This window comes from Etheostoma cragini, chromosome 21, assembly GCF_013103735.1.
Source record: "Etheostoma cragini isolate CJK2018 chromosome 21, CSU_Ecrag_1.0, whole genome shotgun sequence".
In the NCBI taxonomy this organism is placed as follows: Eukaryota; Metazoa; Chordata; class Actinopteri; order Perciformes; family Percidae; genus Etheostoma; species Etheostoma cragini.
This window is the reverse complement of record NC_048427.1, coordinates 15,553,232-15,570,259: the sequence shown is the minus strand read 5'-3', so window position 1 is coordinate 15,570,259 and position 17,028 is coordinate 15,553,232.

Genomic DNA, 17,028 nt, shown 5'->3' with positions numbered 1-17,028 from the left:
TGAATGAGATACACTGTGGATTAAGGAATCCCCGAAATGAATTAGCTTCTACATGTTGCGACACAGAAGAGCAAGGGGCTGGTTTATAAATGGCCACATTGTAGCACTATCCATACCAAAATCTAATAGGTTGTACCTACTCTTATTGAAATCTGTCAAGAAGTGTTTGAGACATCTTGATAACAAACAGAAAAATAGGCCCAAAATCAGGGTCTCGTTTGCGGAGCTAGCAGTCACAGCGCTTACAGTGATCAGCATAATTTCCCCTATTTTATTGAGCTTTCCTCTGGTCAGACCCCTGCTCTCCCTCTCCCTAACCTCTGACCCCTCAGAGTAACAACAGGCCTGTGTCTCGTCCCTCCGCCACCTCGTTAACATTGACAACAGCCCTTAACTAGCAGCTAATCGCTGGCCTGCCCTGGTGCTTACGGTGACCGGAAAGCTTTAATTAAAACATTCCCATGAACAACCAACCGGATGAGGCACCTGTTAATGATGACATGATGTCACCCTGTTACCACGGCTACTGGTTCAATTAGTAAACAGAAGGGTTTCCCAGTTGTTGTTTCCTTTTTTTTATTGAAGGCCACCAACAAATCTTGTTTAGCTGCGCCTGAGTTTTTCTTTAGCAGATGTTTTTGATGGCGTGGAGAAACATGGCTCTGGCTACTTCCAGTCTCTGAGACTGTTTTTAATTACACTGACATGAAAATCTACTTTGGGATTTCAAAGAAAAAGGAAAAGAACTGTCAGTAATGTCATTTTTTTGCCAAGGAATCCCCACTGACCCTCATAGAGTTTGGTTCACAGTCTGGAAGTGCCCCTATTTAATTTGGGCACCTGTGGGTGTCATTTGATACCTGGGCTGACTTACCTCCCGGTTTACTGCCCTGGAGGTTACTCTAAGAAAACACTGGACTGAAACTACAAAAAGCAACTAAATGGCTAGCCACCGCTGTCACACATTGTTCTAATGCTGGCCATGAAGGTTCACTAGCAGTTCAGCGCCTGCTATCCTGAAATCGAGTGTTAAATAAGGCATAATAATCTCGCCCTGGACCCTTAGCGAGCCTCTTTAACTACTCTAAACCCTTCTGACCACCCTTCCCCCAAGGCCCAGCCCCATGCCTTGAGGTGAGACCTATAAAATACACCTCCATTTTGCCCAATAATCAGTCGTCTTAATCATGCATATCAGTCCTCCAATAACTTTAAACGTCATCTAATCCCCTAAAAGAGGCTGTGAGAGAAAGCCGGCCCTCATGCCTAATTTTACCCCAGTGGTTTTAGTTGGGCGCCTGGTCTCATTCAAACTTTACGTGGCCCCGACACGTCTAAGAACAATGTGGCAGCCTTTAGGGAGCAACTACGGTGACAAATGAGCCCAAATGGCTTTGTTGGGCTGTGACCGTCGCTGGGGTTAAAGTGGCTAATCTCTCAATGTTCTACTGTGTTTCAGTGTTTGTGTGTGTTTCTTTGGCTTATCGAGTATGCACGCATGTGAATCTGTGATTGAATCTAAATCTCCCTTTTTCTTGACCTTTAATGGAACTTACTTAAATTGTGGCTACAAATAAATGCTGTGGGTGTGTGAGCTTGTGGGGTCATACAGTGGTAGCCACCACAGAAGGCACAGAGATGTGTTTATTCGGCCTCTAATTTAAAGTAAAGTAGCTTCAAATTACGTAGCATGAAACAAAAAAAGTCTCTAGTTTAAAGATTACAAACTTTGACTTCCATGCTTGCAAGAGTGATAGGCCACACAACACCGTACTGCAATAACTGTAACTTCTTTAATTGCGTTTTTCCACTGCTGGTAACAGCTCGACTCGACTCGCCTCATCTCGCCTCTACTCGACTCGACGCACTCTGCGTCCGTTTTCCATTGCAGATTGAGTAACGCCTCAGCGTGGCTGGTCACCATAGCTACGCGTGATAATGTAATTTTCAACGCGACTCACAACAGCACGTCGGCTACCTCCCGCAAACAGAAGAAACTTTTTGTTTCAAAAGAAGCTGAAGGTAGCAACAATAATCACTGCTGGAAAAAAACAAGAGTTGGGGATTTCTGACGGAGTTCAGACGTCAACATGACTGTTGTTTGCTGACACAAAAGGGTAAGTTAGGGTTCCTGGTGACTGGGATGCATGTGGGACAGCAGAGCCGGCGGGGACCCTGTCACAGGGTGCAGAGGAAGAAGACTGGGATGTACGGGAGGGTTTGATGCGCTACTTGAAAAGCTAAATAAAAACCTTTTCTTTATATCTTTGATATTTTGTCTTGTTTTTTTAAAGTAACAGTGTGCAATATTGTCAACGACATGCAAAAGTCCCTAATAGCCCCTAATATTGAAGTTTTGAAACAGTTGAAAAGTGAGAATAGTGCAGAGTAGATCTGTCGGTGTCTGGCTAGATTTGTTTTTTTAAATGTCCCGTTTGTTTCGGACAAACACTCCGCACTCTTGTTAGCTAAAAACACAGTTATAAGTGACGATTCTCTCCGACCAACCAGCACACCGCAGGTTTTCACGTCACCTTTTGTGAGTCGAGTACATACCACGCAGTGGAAAACCGCCATAAGTGTAGCATCTGTTGGAGAGCAACTGTCTGCGTGCATAAATGTCTGAAATCATGCATATTTTTGACTATATTATTGGTCCCCCTCACCCTCACAGCTTTTGTGTTCTTTCTCTTCAATGTCTTCCAGTTCTATTTATTGCATATAACTTCTGGACATATCGGCGCTTCTCTGACTTGACTCTCTCTTGCTCAAGCACTTCAACTCCTCCGTCTCTCTAGGAAATCATGTATTACCTTTGTGTGATATAATGCACACACACACACACACACACACACATAAAAACACTGTCTTCATCCATCTAACCCTCTCTATGTCCAATATGGCTTCCGACTTTGCGCACCGCTGAGCTCTCCCGCTGATGTATTTCATTGCCCTCACATTCACATACATCCCTCACTAAATAACTACGCTTCCTCCCTGATCCTCTTTCCATCTCACCCTCCTCTCTTAAACCTCCCTGCTGCTCCCTGTGACATTCCCCTGCTGACCCACTGCGCTGAGGCCAAGCATGGGAGCTTTTTGTTTTATGTGCTTGTAACGTCTTGGCATTAGGAGGAAACGCTGGGCTTGCCAGGGATATATATATATATATATATATATATATATATATATATATATATATGTCTCTCTATAACCAAATCTGAACAACACCCATACTCGACAGTGGTAGCCATTGTAAAAGCCACCGCTCATGAATTAATCTTGCATCCATCCTGGATTATTGCTACATACAGGAGTAGAAACATGAGTATAATGTTGCACAAATAGCCATTGTGTTTGTTACACGTAGCTTCCTAAAATCTGCTGGCTGAAAATATGCAAAGAGCAAAGTTCTTTAAAACTTTGCTTCATTTTGAGCTAACTAATTCCTGCATTTGCACTAAGGTTTGGTGTGGAATTCTCCTCGAATGTCCTATAGGATACTAGGCTATATATCAAGGGTTGATGTGAGTGTAGCCAAAACATCTGGATTGCACCCTAGTGGCTGGCTGCAGTATAGGTTATAAATCCAGCCCCCTTCATGTCAGTGGATGAGACACGGGCCAAATTATTTTACATTCTACATTTAAGTTTTTTTTTTATTATTATTATTTATGAGTTACTTGGTGTTCAAAATTACTAGATGACAGGATATTTTGGTTTTGATTTGCTGTCTGCAAAACAGCCTGAGTAAGAAACTTTCTTTGGCGGTATGCTCAGAAGTCGTGCAAAAGAAAACTCAGATTGGACATGCAAAAGAAAACTCAGATTGGAAAGATAATCCAGCTAACTGTCTGGATTTACCCTGCAGAGACCTGAGAGCAGTCAACCATAGTCCTCATGAATCCACCTTAGTTTAAAATTCCAACACAGAGAAAGTGGAAGGTTAAAGACACCCAGCCGGAAAGAGGGACAGCTAGCAGAATTTCTGGCAGCAATGGACTAATCTGTGCACATTTATGTTCAAACGGTTTACTGTTAACCACATTCACCATCTTAGTTTATCTTATTAGCATGCTTACATTTGCTAAATACCGTAGTACAGCCTAGGGCTTATGGGAATGTCATTTATTTGGCAGGCATTAAGTCAAAAAGCAAAATATTGGATACATTTACATTTTGACACAATGGATGAAAAGTCAGCGGATCTCCAAAGTCATGACCATGCATCCTCTGTCCCTATGTGGCAATAGTTGGAAAGTGATTGTGGTTTGCCTTCTATTTCTATTTCTTTTTCTGTGATTTTGGTTTACCAATATAAGACTGTTTTAGAACAATTTCACTCCCTAAAACTTTCCCTGGATGCTCGGCTTCTGTTAGAAATGGACGTGGTTCTTACAGAATGAATGCAGTTCCACACACATGCATCAGTGCTGTCATGGCCACTCTGTTACACATTCTAAATGTGCTGTATTTATATAGCGCTTTTCCAGTCTTAACAACTGCTCAAAGCGCTTTTACATCTACAGGAAACATTCACCATTCACACACATTCATACACTGTGGCAGGGGCTGCCGTACAAGGTGCCACCTGCTCATCAGATAAACATTCACACACATTCACACTCCGATGCGCAGCACCGGGGGCAACTCGGGGTTCAGTGTCTTGCCCAAGGACACTTCGACAATGACTGCAGGGGCGGGGATCGAACCACCAACCTTCCGATTGGCAGGCAACCGCTCTACCACTGAGCCACAGCCGCCCCACACACTCTGTTTTTTATATAAGCACACACACTCTGCGTTCGGGCCATCTCTTCCAAGCCCCTCTGATCTGCTGGATGAGCTCATACTCAGCCAGACCAAAGCACTTAAACATGATCTTATAAAAGATAACTATTCACTGGGAACTTCTGAGCCAGACTGACCATACATATGCACATCAATTAGGGACCACAGTCCGTCCACATGACTTGAGGCAAGGATAATCGATGTGTCAGACACAGCTTGTTTTTTCTTGAGCTTTCTGTTTTGATAATCCAAGATTTTGCCATGCAATATGTAGCATCAGCAATGGGAAGTCTCCACATTCCACTAACTAGCTGTTCTCCTGTTACGCTCTCTGATGTACAATGGGTGAAAAATTGTTTCAAAAGTTATAACATATGTAAAATTAGATTTAGGGGTCAGGAGACGGATCAGAAGGGTATGGATAACTGAGACAAAAGATGCTAAAACTCACAGTTGCGTGATCATTTTCCATTGGTTTGTCCCTACAAGCAACCCCATTAACATTAGACATAGTCATTCGATCCATTTGTTTTTAATATAAAAAATTGATGAGTTCAGCTTTAATAATTTTATTTGAAACTCTTGAAGACAACATCCTCTGCAAGACTATTTTCCGTTGTAGTCCCTCTTGATGATTTAGTTAAAAAGACAATTGTCATTTTACAGAGAAGAAATATTTTCACAAAAATTAACAAAAGAATTATAGGTTTATTTGGCATAATTTATTTCTCTCACTTTCCATCAGGTTGAGTACCACAGCTACGCACAATAACACAGACTCAGTGTTCCTGCTCGCTCAGCCATAAGGACTCTGTGAGGTTTTATAAGAGTGTTGAATCCCAGCCAAGGCTGTTCTTCTGGGACTTCCACTACTCTGAGGGCCCCGTCATGGTTCCTCTCCAACACTGGCTCTTCATTAACAAGGGCAGTCAGCAGGACACACACATGCTGTACACACACATATTCTGCCTTTGCTTTTTGTCTTTTGTTAGCTACAAACATGTAAAAGCCCATATGAAGATCTAGCTTCAGGGGATATGTAAATTTTCTTCGTGCACGTGAATTTGAGCTTGTGTCTGTGTGGATTTGATGAGAGCCACGCAGCTGTGGTGCCAGTGGCTTGTTTCTTTATTTCAGTTTGAATTCTAATTTACACCACTGTGAAGACTCTTACGGGATTCATAGATTCAGTGTTTGAATCGCTAGAGATCAGGAGTTTTCAGAGTCAGAGGGCACATAAACACACCCTTTTCAAAAAGTTAACTTTTCCAAAGCATCTTTGCTCTACTTTTATTTATCAGACAGTTCACATGATGAGCTTAACTGTGGTGCATCATTCCGGTTTTGTTGAACTGAATTTTTCAGAGGAATGTCAGTAGGGAGTTGGGTTGGGAACTGGAGGGTCGCTGGTTGCTTGCTCTGGAGGAAACTACTAGAACTGTTGGGTCCTTGTAAATTCTGGAGTGTGGTCTATCTGTATAGTGCCTTGAGAATGTAACAAGATAACTCTTGTTATGAATTGATACTATAAATAAAATTGAATTGAATTGAATTGGTTCAAGTCCCCTTGCGGAATAAAGTATGGTAGTGGACTGGTAGCTGGAGAGGGGCCGGTTCACCTCCTGGGCACTGCAAATGTGCTCTTGAGCAAGGCACCAAACCCCAAACTGCTCGGGGCGCCTTTCCATGGGCAGCCCCCACCCCTCTGACATCTCTTCATTTAGTGCTCGTATAGGTAATGAACATGTGTGTGTAATTCAGGCCTGTGTGTAATGTGTGTAATAACAACAGAGTAAAAACATTGTAATTTCCCCTTGCAGGATTAATGAAGTATCCAATATAACTGTATTATTACAGTCAACCCATAGAGTAGTCTTTGTTTTTGTGCCTGAACCCTAGTGTTGCCAGATGAGTTTAGGTTTTTTAATTTGAGACAATGGTATGTTACGGTTTTGGAAGGCACTGAAAAATCATGTCGCTGGTTTGAAAGAGTGGCCTTTTGTGTCATTCTGGCAAGCAAAGACTCTTTGTTTTGTTTCTCTGCATGTATATGTGTTGAGGACCATTACGGATATTATCTTACTTTCTCTACACATTGAGAGAAAAATGATCAAATCACGGTATCTATACTGCACACGAGCTACTGTTCAATAAGCTGAGTGTAGTTTTGGAGGTTTTAATCAGTCATTGAAATCCAATTACAACACCTCCCTTCTTTTTCTTTCAGACTTGATTTTCTTTGATGAAAACAGGTCCACCTGGAGAGCGTGAAACAAACAAAAAGTAGATTTCAGCTTTTTAAAACGTCACTTTTACTATTTTCCCCTGAAATTAATACGTAAAACAGTTGCGTTCATCCATGTAGTTGACGCTATGATGTCATTTTATTGAATGTACTGTAAGTCTACTTTAGTTCATGTTTTCTTGTTATCAAAACCATGCAAAATCATGAAAGGAAAATGGCAAAGCACTAACAATCATGAATGGACAGATTATTTTTCTTGGTCTAAGGATTGTAGCTACAACCAAGTTCTTTGCGCTGTGGAGCAGTAAAAGTCTGCCCAAAGTAAATTTTCGCCTCTACTTCAGTGCCTTTGCAGACCTTAAATTGTTCCTCTGCTGTGGCTTGAGCATATAGTTGGCTCCACCATTCAGAAATAATGAGATAGCAGTGCCAAGCCTGCGGTCAGCTCCACCAATCAGGAGTGACCCAGTGACAGGAGAGTCGGTACCGGATCTCATGGTTCAATCCAAGATGGCAGCGCACCAGTGAAACGTGTTCTACTGCCTGAATCGTTTTCGCAAAACATTACAGCATTTAATTATGACAGTAAAATATAAAAATCCCAAAGAATAAATCAATTCCATGTATTACAGACAAATGTTGAAAATAACTAATTTACAGATTTTTTTTTAGACTTTCATCGTCAGCCACCCACTACAGTCTGCAGCCAATGTGGGTGAGGACACTTTTGGATAGGAATAAACGAGAAATTGACTTTTACAAGAGCAAGTTACCAGTGACTGATGAGGCAAACGCTCTAGAGATGACTCTCCAAAAGAAGAGGATAATGGTAACAAAAAAGCTAAACATAAATGATACACTTCAGACATCATTGTGACCCAATAGGGCCTATTAAATAACACCATCTAAACTGTGAGGGTTACGCTTCTTTGTCATTGATCAAACGTGGAACATCATTTAATTAATCTTCTTTTAAATAATATGGGATCAACATCATTAGTTTGACCTTTTATGATGATATGAGGAAAATGGGTGTGCTTGTGTTTATGGCATTTGGCCACTCATGATTCAGTTTTTCAGTAAAACTCACATGTAATTTACTAATCTGCCAAGGTGTAAAACATTAAACAGACATCTTGTTTTCTTGTTGCTGGCTTTGCTGTCTTCCTGGCTTGTGTGGGAAGGCTTAGTGTGTGAATGTATTCCTTGCTGTAATTCCTTAGAGTAGAGAAGGAGTGTGAACATTTAAAAGAAGTGACATTTCTGAAAGGAGTAATCAACCTTTTCGACCCGCAACAGCTGAAAAAAAACAGGTGTCTACTCAAAGTCCCCTTAGTAAAGAAGATTTACTAAGAACGAAAACTGGAAATAATCCTTGCCATGCTACTTTTATAGGCCTAACTTGTGCTTTAGTTTCACAATTGTTCCTTTAAAACACATTCACATGAAACCATTGACTACTACTAGCCTGTTGGGGGGGCTTCTTAAAACCTGTAAGCTATTAGCATGTTATCACCGTATGGCGACCATATGTTTGTAAACAGTGGCAAATGTACACATTAAACAGACATGTAGCAACATTAGCATTGATTTGAAGTTTGTGTCCACCACACGAATGCAAGTCCGTTTTCCTCTTTTTCCTTTTTTTAGCTCTGTTTTGGTCTCCACCAAGAAAACATCCAGCTTATTAAATGCTAAATGGTCCAATAGCATCACCAGCTAGTTGCTACCTTTGTCTGTGTGCCGTTTGGTCCTGAGCAGTTAGCGTATAGTGTGCATGTAGAACTCTTTAGCCTAAAACAGTACATGTGACCAAAATATAAATATGGTAATACCATGTGAAACATTATAACCTTTTTTGTTTTGTTTTGTTCTTGTTTTGTTTTTGTTTTTGTTTTTGTTTTTTGTTTTTGTTTTTTTGTTTTGTTATTACTGCTCACAGTTTTCTGTTCCCTGTATCTGTCTTTTATTGTCTGTAAAGCAACCTTGAGTGCTCAGAAAGGCGCTGTTAAAAAAATCTTTTATTATTATTATTATTATTATTATTATTATTATTATTATTATTACCTAAAAATGCTTAATATGTATTGTTACAGCTCAAACGGGTGCGGTGACTTTTTTGGGTGAAAAGGTAATCTGGAGCCCTGCTGAGTGGAACTGCAGAGTCAGGTGATGATTCTCTGGTGGTTCATCACTTCAAGGAATTGCTTTCAAATTACACAAAGTCATTTTATCTATTGTTATATAAAATTTTTGACTACAGCAGCTTTAAGTTACAGTAGATGGGAGAACAAAAGCTAAGAAGAACAGAAATTGCAAACAACTCTCCAGGGCTCAAAGAGGAAATGCAAGATAAAGCTTTCCACTTCCGGGATTTCTCCGTTGCCAACGGAAATTCTGCCGGATTTCACTCTTTTTTGGCCGGATGTCCATTGCTTTCCGCTTTCTTTGTGCTGGAATTTTATACTCTATTTACATCATGAGGACTAAGGCAAACTGCTCCTCAGATCTCTGCAGGGTAAATCGAAGTTCCTTTAAGAGGTTATTTTGCAGCGGCCCCGTGGCTCTGTCGGGTGTTTAGCGCCGCACATGATGATTTTGACTGGTTTAAAAAAAATGCCAATAAACCAGAGCATGTTTTTCTCCCAGCACAGAATGCTGTTTGGACTAGCCAGACCCTCCTCGGCATGGCTCTGAAGGACGGTCATGACAGGTGGCAGTGAAAAAGTCATGTATTTTCTCTTTTAAAGACTCTGATAAATGAGCTTTCTACTATAGGCAGTGGAGTCTTGAACACGAAACACATAAAATTACAAAGTTAGAATGTTTTAAGTTATCTCACAGAGAGTTCTGCAATTTTGTTTTTATATGTGATTTTTTTCCTATGAGTGTGTGTGCGTGTGTGTGTGTGTGTGTGTTTGTAGGCCTGTATGCTTGTGAGTGTGTACTAGAATGAGCCATCCTTTGGCCAGCATGGAGGCCAGAGGGATGTTAACTCTATTATTTTTTTGATATCTGCAGCTGGAAAACAAATATTGTCATCTTGCGGGCGTATTTGCTCAGACTTGGTAATGTCTGAATTTCTTGTGGTACTATTGGAATGTTAACTAAAATGGTCTAAGGCCAACTGTCTGACTTCAAGGCTTAAAAACAAAGATGCGGTTGCATCATCGACCTCAGCCCTCTTTCTAGCTCTTGTCGTCATATGATTGTTTGCTTGAGTCCGACTCTCGGAGGAAAACTCCCGCTTAGATACCCTTACACAGTTAAGATGCTTATTTTTCAAAAAGAGTTAATTAACTTGCTTGTGGCTCGACTATTTTATCTAGTTTCCTACAGTTCCCGAAATGTGTTGTTACAAACCTCTAGAAAAGAAGAATGGCTTTAAACATGCAGCCGGAAAAAGCAATAGAGATAGTAATGTTTAAAATACAATAACACATGTGATGCTGTTCAACTGGCAAAAAAAGTAATTTCCTTTTGATTTACATGTAATTAATACCTAAAAACTGTGCAATGGCTCTGAGTACAACTCATTCGTGGAGCTGCTCTGCGGCTGTTAATTGCATGTAGGCTAACCACTGCCCCTTAAAAAGTTAAAAGATTTAGGCTATTTTAACAGTTCTGTGAGGTTGCCATCTGCTAATTAGCAAGCTAACATGGTGATGTTAAAAGGTTAGGTTGTTTGCCATAGTCTATGTTGTTGATGTTTCATTTACGAGATTGTTCCAGGGCCACCGGATTTCCCTAATAAGTTGAGAGACATCAGCCGGATGTCTCTCAACTTCCTCTTTCTTTGTGTTAGCATTCCAAAGTACACAAGTTGTAATGGTGCTTATGTGCCAGCTAATAGCTTAGAAGTAACCTAATCAAAATTCATTATTTATTTGGCAAATAACATTTCCATCAGTGTATATTGCTTGAGCCGTTTACTGATTAGGAGAAAATCCGATGAGATTTAAAGCACAAACTATCTTTGCCATTATTTAGGAAATTCAATCAAGTTTTACTGTTCCCGTAGGGCATTTTTCATTCGATATTACTTAATTTTCAAAAACATGTAGTTGGAAACATGGCTACTGTTGGGTGTGGTTACAGGTGCAACTTAGCACACCTTCAGAGCACACCTAACTTGGAACTTCTAGACAGGGAAGGCTAATGAAATATAATGCTTTTCAGTCTGGTGTTAAGTTACTCTTGAATTAGTAAATATGTTGCATTTATACACTCAGTTGCCATCATTTTATTGAGGCTTAAAGGTGGATTTTGAATCCTGCTTTCATGGCCAGTGAACATTCCCTTTGAATGATTATACAGCAGAATACCAAAATCAAGCATGACGGAAACGTTATAATATGTCATCTGTATGCGTTTTAAGTGCCCTCTAAGCAAATTCAAATATTTTACTGGAAAAACATCAAGCGCTTGCCTCGCCCACTCACTTTTCTCAAGCTCTAAACTTCTTGGCAGGTCTGCAGTGTCTCTCCCAACAGGGGCTGCAAAAACAGCATTAGCATACGTGGGAGGGGATTTTTGACTATTACTTAGAATCCGTGACATAATTCTATTTATTATGGCTGGAGACCGAGGGCTGTATAAATGTCATATCCTTCTATCTGGGCTATCTACATGTCTGCCTGCAGAGCATGAAGAGTGAAGGCGTGGAAGTGGAATATGCAGCCCTAGACTGGACATAATGTAAATTTAATTATACAGTAGTTTCAACCAAGCAATCTGATTGGACGATTGTGCGGTCAAGCCATTGTGATAATTCCCATGAAGCACAGCTAACTATGCCTGATGAAGAAATTTCCAACTCAAGGCGTAGTACCAGTAACATGGGAAGCGCTATGGATCCAACTATGGATCTATGTTATTTACATGTTTTACTATTCATTCCTTGATCTGTGTGCCCTCTCTTCAACAGCGCACGGTGAAACCTGGGAAGCACATGTGTTTGATAACATCATTTGAGTTGTGGATCAGGTCCCGGTCTTTGCTGCTTACGTAAAGCCGTAACAAGGCCCATTTAGACAAACAAAATGAGGTAAATTTACCAAAGCCATTTTCTATTTATGCGTAATTAGACACATTTCTTCATAAATGGTCAAGCGATGGAGAGAAGAAAGGCAGAGATTACATCTTGAAAGTCTTTGTGGGTTTAGATCTAATTGCAGATTTACAAGTGGTTGATATGTAACAAAGGCACACATACTCGCACAATGCCACATTAAAATGAAGTCACTGGATAAGTAACAGTGCAATCTTGTTGAGGTTCATTGTCATTCCTCTTTGCACGAATGCACTGTATATTTGTTTCAGGGTAATTGAAACAAAAGCAGTAGAGGTTAATTTTTTAGGTCAAGAAAAACTGTCAAAATGAACGAATGAATGAATGCAAAATGAACAATTAATATCATAGCTAATGGTTTGATCCACTAAAAGAAAAAAAACAAATGCACACACACTACAGTCTAACATTAAAACATGCACATTTTTTGACTGTGAAGATAAAAAAGGCTTGCTGCTTGTGGTTTACACTTCTTGATGTAAAGAGTAAAAACAATAAAGGATAGACTTGGATACTTTCAAGGAATTTCCTGGTCTGCGGCTCATGGGAAATTGAGTTCATTAAAGGCTGCTAAATTTAGAAATATTAAATTAACAACATTGAAAAGTGATTTTTTTTATGTAGCATCCTTATGTGGTGAATGGCACGACGATTGGGTAAGGTTATGTTCTGAGGCTGGATTGTCAGCAAATAAATTAAATATGTTCTTACAAATGCCAGTCTGAATTAGATTGAGGTTCCATTTAGTTTCCGTTGTACTTTCACCATACTGTATACAGTGGGGTTCAAAAGTTTAGGCACCACAGGTAAAAATGTATATTAATGTGCATAAAGAAGCCAAGAAAAAATGGAAAAATCTCCAAAAGGCATCAAATGACAAATTATACATTTGTAATATGTGTCACAAAAAGTTAGATTTTATTTCCATCATTTACACTGTCAAAATAACAGAAAACAAAAAAACGGCACCTGCTCTCACCACATGAGTCTGGACATTTAAAACCTGATGATTGACATCACCTGGTCTTTCCAGGCGATGATTGAGAACAATCCATGACACTGTCAGATCTCAGCTTTCCAAAGGGGGCGGTGCACGCTAGAAACTCTGCAGGGTGACCAAACCTGCCCATGCTTTGGAGTTGTACAGTGGCACAGGGAACATTTCACGAGTAGAAGGAAAAATGGATTTAATAACATTTCAGCAAATTGTGGACGCTAACTTGATGCCATCTGTGAAAAAGCTGAAGTTAAAGAGAGTATGGCTTCTACAAATGGACAATGATCCTAAACAAACGCAAAAATTCACGGTGGATTACATCAAGAGGCGTAAACAGAAGGTTTTGCCATGGCCTTCACAATCTCCAAACCTAAATGAAAATCTATGGATAGACCTTAAAAAAGCACTGTGTTACAGACAGCCCAGAAATCTCAAATAACTGGAAGACTTTTGGAAGGAAAAACGGGCGAAGATACCTCAAACAAGAATGGAAAGACTCTTGGCTGGCTCAAGAAGCGTTCCCAAGCTGTGATACTTGCCCACGGGGGCAGTACAAGGTATTAACTCTGCAGGGTGCCCAAAATTTTGCAGACACAATTATTTTGTTTTCTATTATTTTGAAAGTTTAAATGCTAGGAATAAGATCTAACTTTTTGTGACATATTATATGAATGTCTAATCTGTCATTTGATGCCTTTTGGAGATTTTTCCATCTTTTCTTGGCTTCTTTATGCACATTAGGACAAATTTTTACCTAGAGTGCCCAAACTTTTGAACCCCACTGTATGTTAGCTGTAAAGCCAGTGGCAGATCTAGAATTTTTTTTAATGGTGTGGCAAAAGGGCATAGCGTGAGATTTTGGCTGGGTGGCAGGGGAAGAAGGTAAATTTGTAAACACACTTCTATGCCCCGCACCATACTGCTAAGCCCTGAACCGCTACAGCTATTATTTCTAGTCATAGTTCTATTGTATATTTTGTTACTATAATAGGCACTATTCATCATGCCAATTACTATAAATATTATGAATCACATTTCTCTATATCTGTTTATCTGTACCCATTGCTATGTCCTAACAAGCAGCCTGGGTATGTCTGAGATTCCTGCCCAAAAGGAAGTTTTTCCTCGCCACTGTTGCACCAAATGCTCTTGGGGTCTTTGTAAATTAGGGAGTGTGGTCTAGACCTCCTCCATCTGTAAAGTGTCTTGAGAAAAGGGAACTCTTGTTACAATTTAATACTATCAATGAAATAGATCTTAGCTGAAATTGATTTAAATGGCTTGATCATATTTACTGATACAGACAAAAAGAACAGAAAATAGAACAGAATGTGTCTTTTTATTAGTAATTATTATCAAACAAAAATGTCAAAGAATTGCTATGATAAAGAAACTGTAAAACATCATTAGATAATCGATGTACTGTATATATGTAAATATTTACATATAACCCTATAACATGTGCAACCGAATGGAAATAGCCAAAAGCTATTATGCTACTTTACATGGCCTCTTTATCTTTATCTGCTTCCTCCTGATCACTCCCTGCCTCTGTCGCTCCCTCTGAATCTGCAGCCTCCTCTTCATCCCTCACAGTCAATTCTTCCTTTTCCCTCTTCTCTTTCACTTATTTCCGCATCTCCTTCTGTGGTCTACTCCTGCTCTGACCCGCCTGGCCTCTCCAGTTCACTGCCTTCTCCTTCTTCATTTCCCTCCTTCTCTACCTCTTCTTTGCACTTCTCAGAATTTTCTTGGCTGGCAATATCCTCAATTTTACGTTTCAGATAATATCTCCAGCTACTCTGGCCTGCAAAAGTCAAGATGTGAAAAGCTCTGGTTATCCTTCTATTACATTACACTGTAGTGCCCAGTAGCTAAAAAAATAGCCTAACAAACATAAAATCAGAAGAGATTTAGGAAGCCTTTCACATTCCACCACGGTAATAAGATGGTAATAGATGGGTAACAGTGTGACAATAAAGAGGTAATATATAGGTAATAACTCCCCCCAACCAGGTTTGCTGTCAGGACAAAACACCAGCTTTAAATTTACATGCAAAGAGATCAATTTAGGGCAGGCATTGACAGCAGGAATGATTACAGCGACCAACACGTCTCTCAACATACTTATGGCATTTGTATTAGGACAATCTTAAAAAAAACACAATTATTTTCTAAACAGCACCTCCTCTGTGGTTGCCCCTGTGGCAGAGCTCAGGCTACTGCAGGTTCACACAGGTCACAGGTGGTTGCATGTTGGGGCAAGCAGCTCCAGATGGTTGTCAAAGGACACCTCTCAATTTCACAACTCACCTCTTAGATAAGTCAACACAGCAGTGAGAGGAAGGGCAAAAGTGTCAGTGAGGGTAGGAGAAAACTCCCAGTTTTCTCATTGTTAACCTCCGTCTTCGGCACTTTTTACACAGCTCACCATGCTTTTGTCCCCTTCATGTTCTTATTGCTGTGAACAACAAAAAGTTTTTTTTTTCTTTCCTAGCCTGACTCTAGTTTAGACCATATTGAAAAAAAATATCAAAATGTAAGGGTAACATTAGAGAAAGTGCAGGTACAATAAAATTGAGATGTGAGAAATATGTTACAACAATGTCAGCTTGTGTTCCATCGTCGAAAACATATGAACAGTCTTCCAAAGAACAGAAAATTACTTTTTTCAGTGTCTGTCTCTCTCTCTGTTCCTCTCACTCTGAACTTTAGACTTTTTCAATGGAATTCAACCTGGGAAATTCCCTCTTTTGACACTCTGACAGCTCTGGTTTGTGTTGTTCAGGATAATCAGTGAATTCTAGAGTAGAGCCGAACCTGTAATTACAAGGGAAATTAGCAATAGGCAGTAATTTGTGTCTACCGTATTCACAGCCAGGCTTTTGACATGAGGCCGGGCTCATGGACCTTTATTTTTTTCTTCACAAAAGTGAGAAGGTTTCAAGGTAAGATTGGCTAGCAATGTGTTTTATAGAAATCCTTAACCATTTGTGACAGATTTGAGTATGTTGTATTGCAGTCTGTATTGTAGGATTAAGCATAGGTATAATCCAGGTTAGCAGAGAAAGACTTCAAAGACAGAATCAATTTGGCATCCTTGCATCCCTTTTTTTTCTCACTTCCTACCAAATTACGTCATGTAAAACATTGTTCAGTAACAAAGAGTGCTTGAACAACACCACCAAATTCTCTCTTTAGATGAAGAATTGTGCTGTGACGCTTGTAATCTTGAAGCCATTTGGCCTGAGGAGAGTCCCATTGCCCAGAACACAGTTAAAACATTCTGGTCCGTGTGGTTTCCAAAGCTCAATCCGTTTTTTAAATGCTCCGTGTTGCTGAATCACTACCAGCTGCCAAACTCAGCATCCTGCCAGGTTAGTCACCCACTGATGTGTAAGCAACTGGCTGTGACCCAGGCGGCCGCCGCACAGGGGTTAGCTTGGTTTAGATGCAGAAAAGATAGGAAAATCAGCATCATACATTGCTTTAAAACAGAAGGAGGAAAACTGAATTTAAGATGGCATTCGAAAGTGGATTGAGAAAAGTTAAATATTTCAACAGAGCCAGCTACTTCTCAATGCAGAAAGTAGCATGTCATCCTTGTATCCATATATGTAGTAACCATGTACAAATATACAAATATTTTGGATGTTTTAGTTATGTAATATAAACTTGCATTGAACATAACCATGGGTATTGGAAAATTAATCAATGCCAGTCTTTTGTTTGGAAAGTTAGTTTTGACTGCAGTTCAAAAACTTCAACAAACAACTCACCAAATGACTTTTGTACTTTGAGGTTGTACCAGAATAGATTTACATGGTCTCATTTTCAAAAAGCACCATATTTTTGTTGTACTGCATGTTGCTGCAGATCCTGTTTTCACATCAGGGCTGCCAACTTTTCCCCAAACCTTGGAGT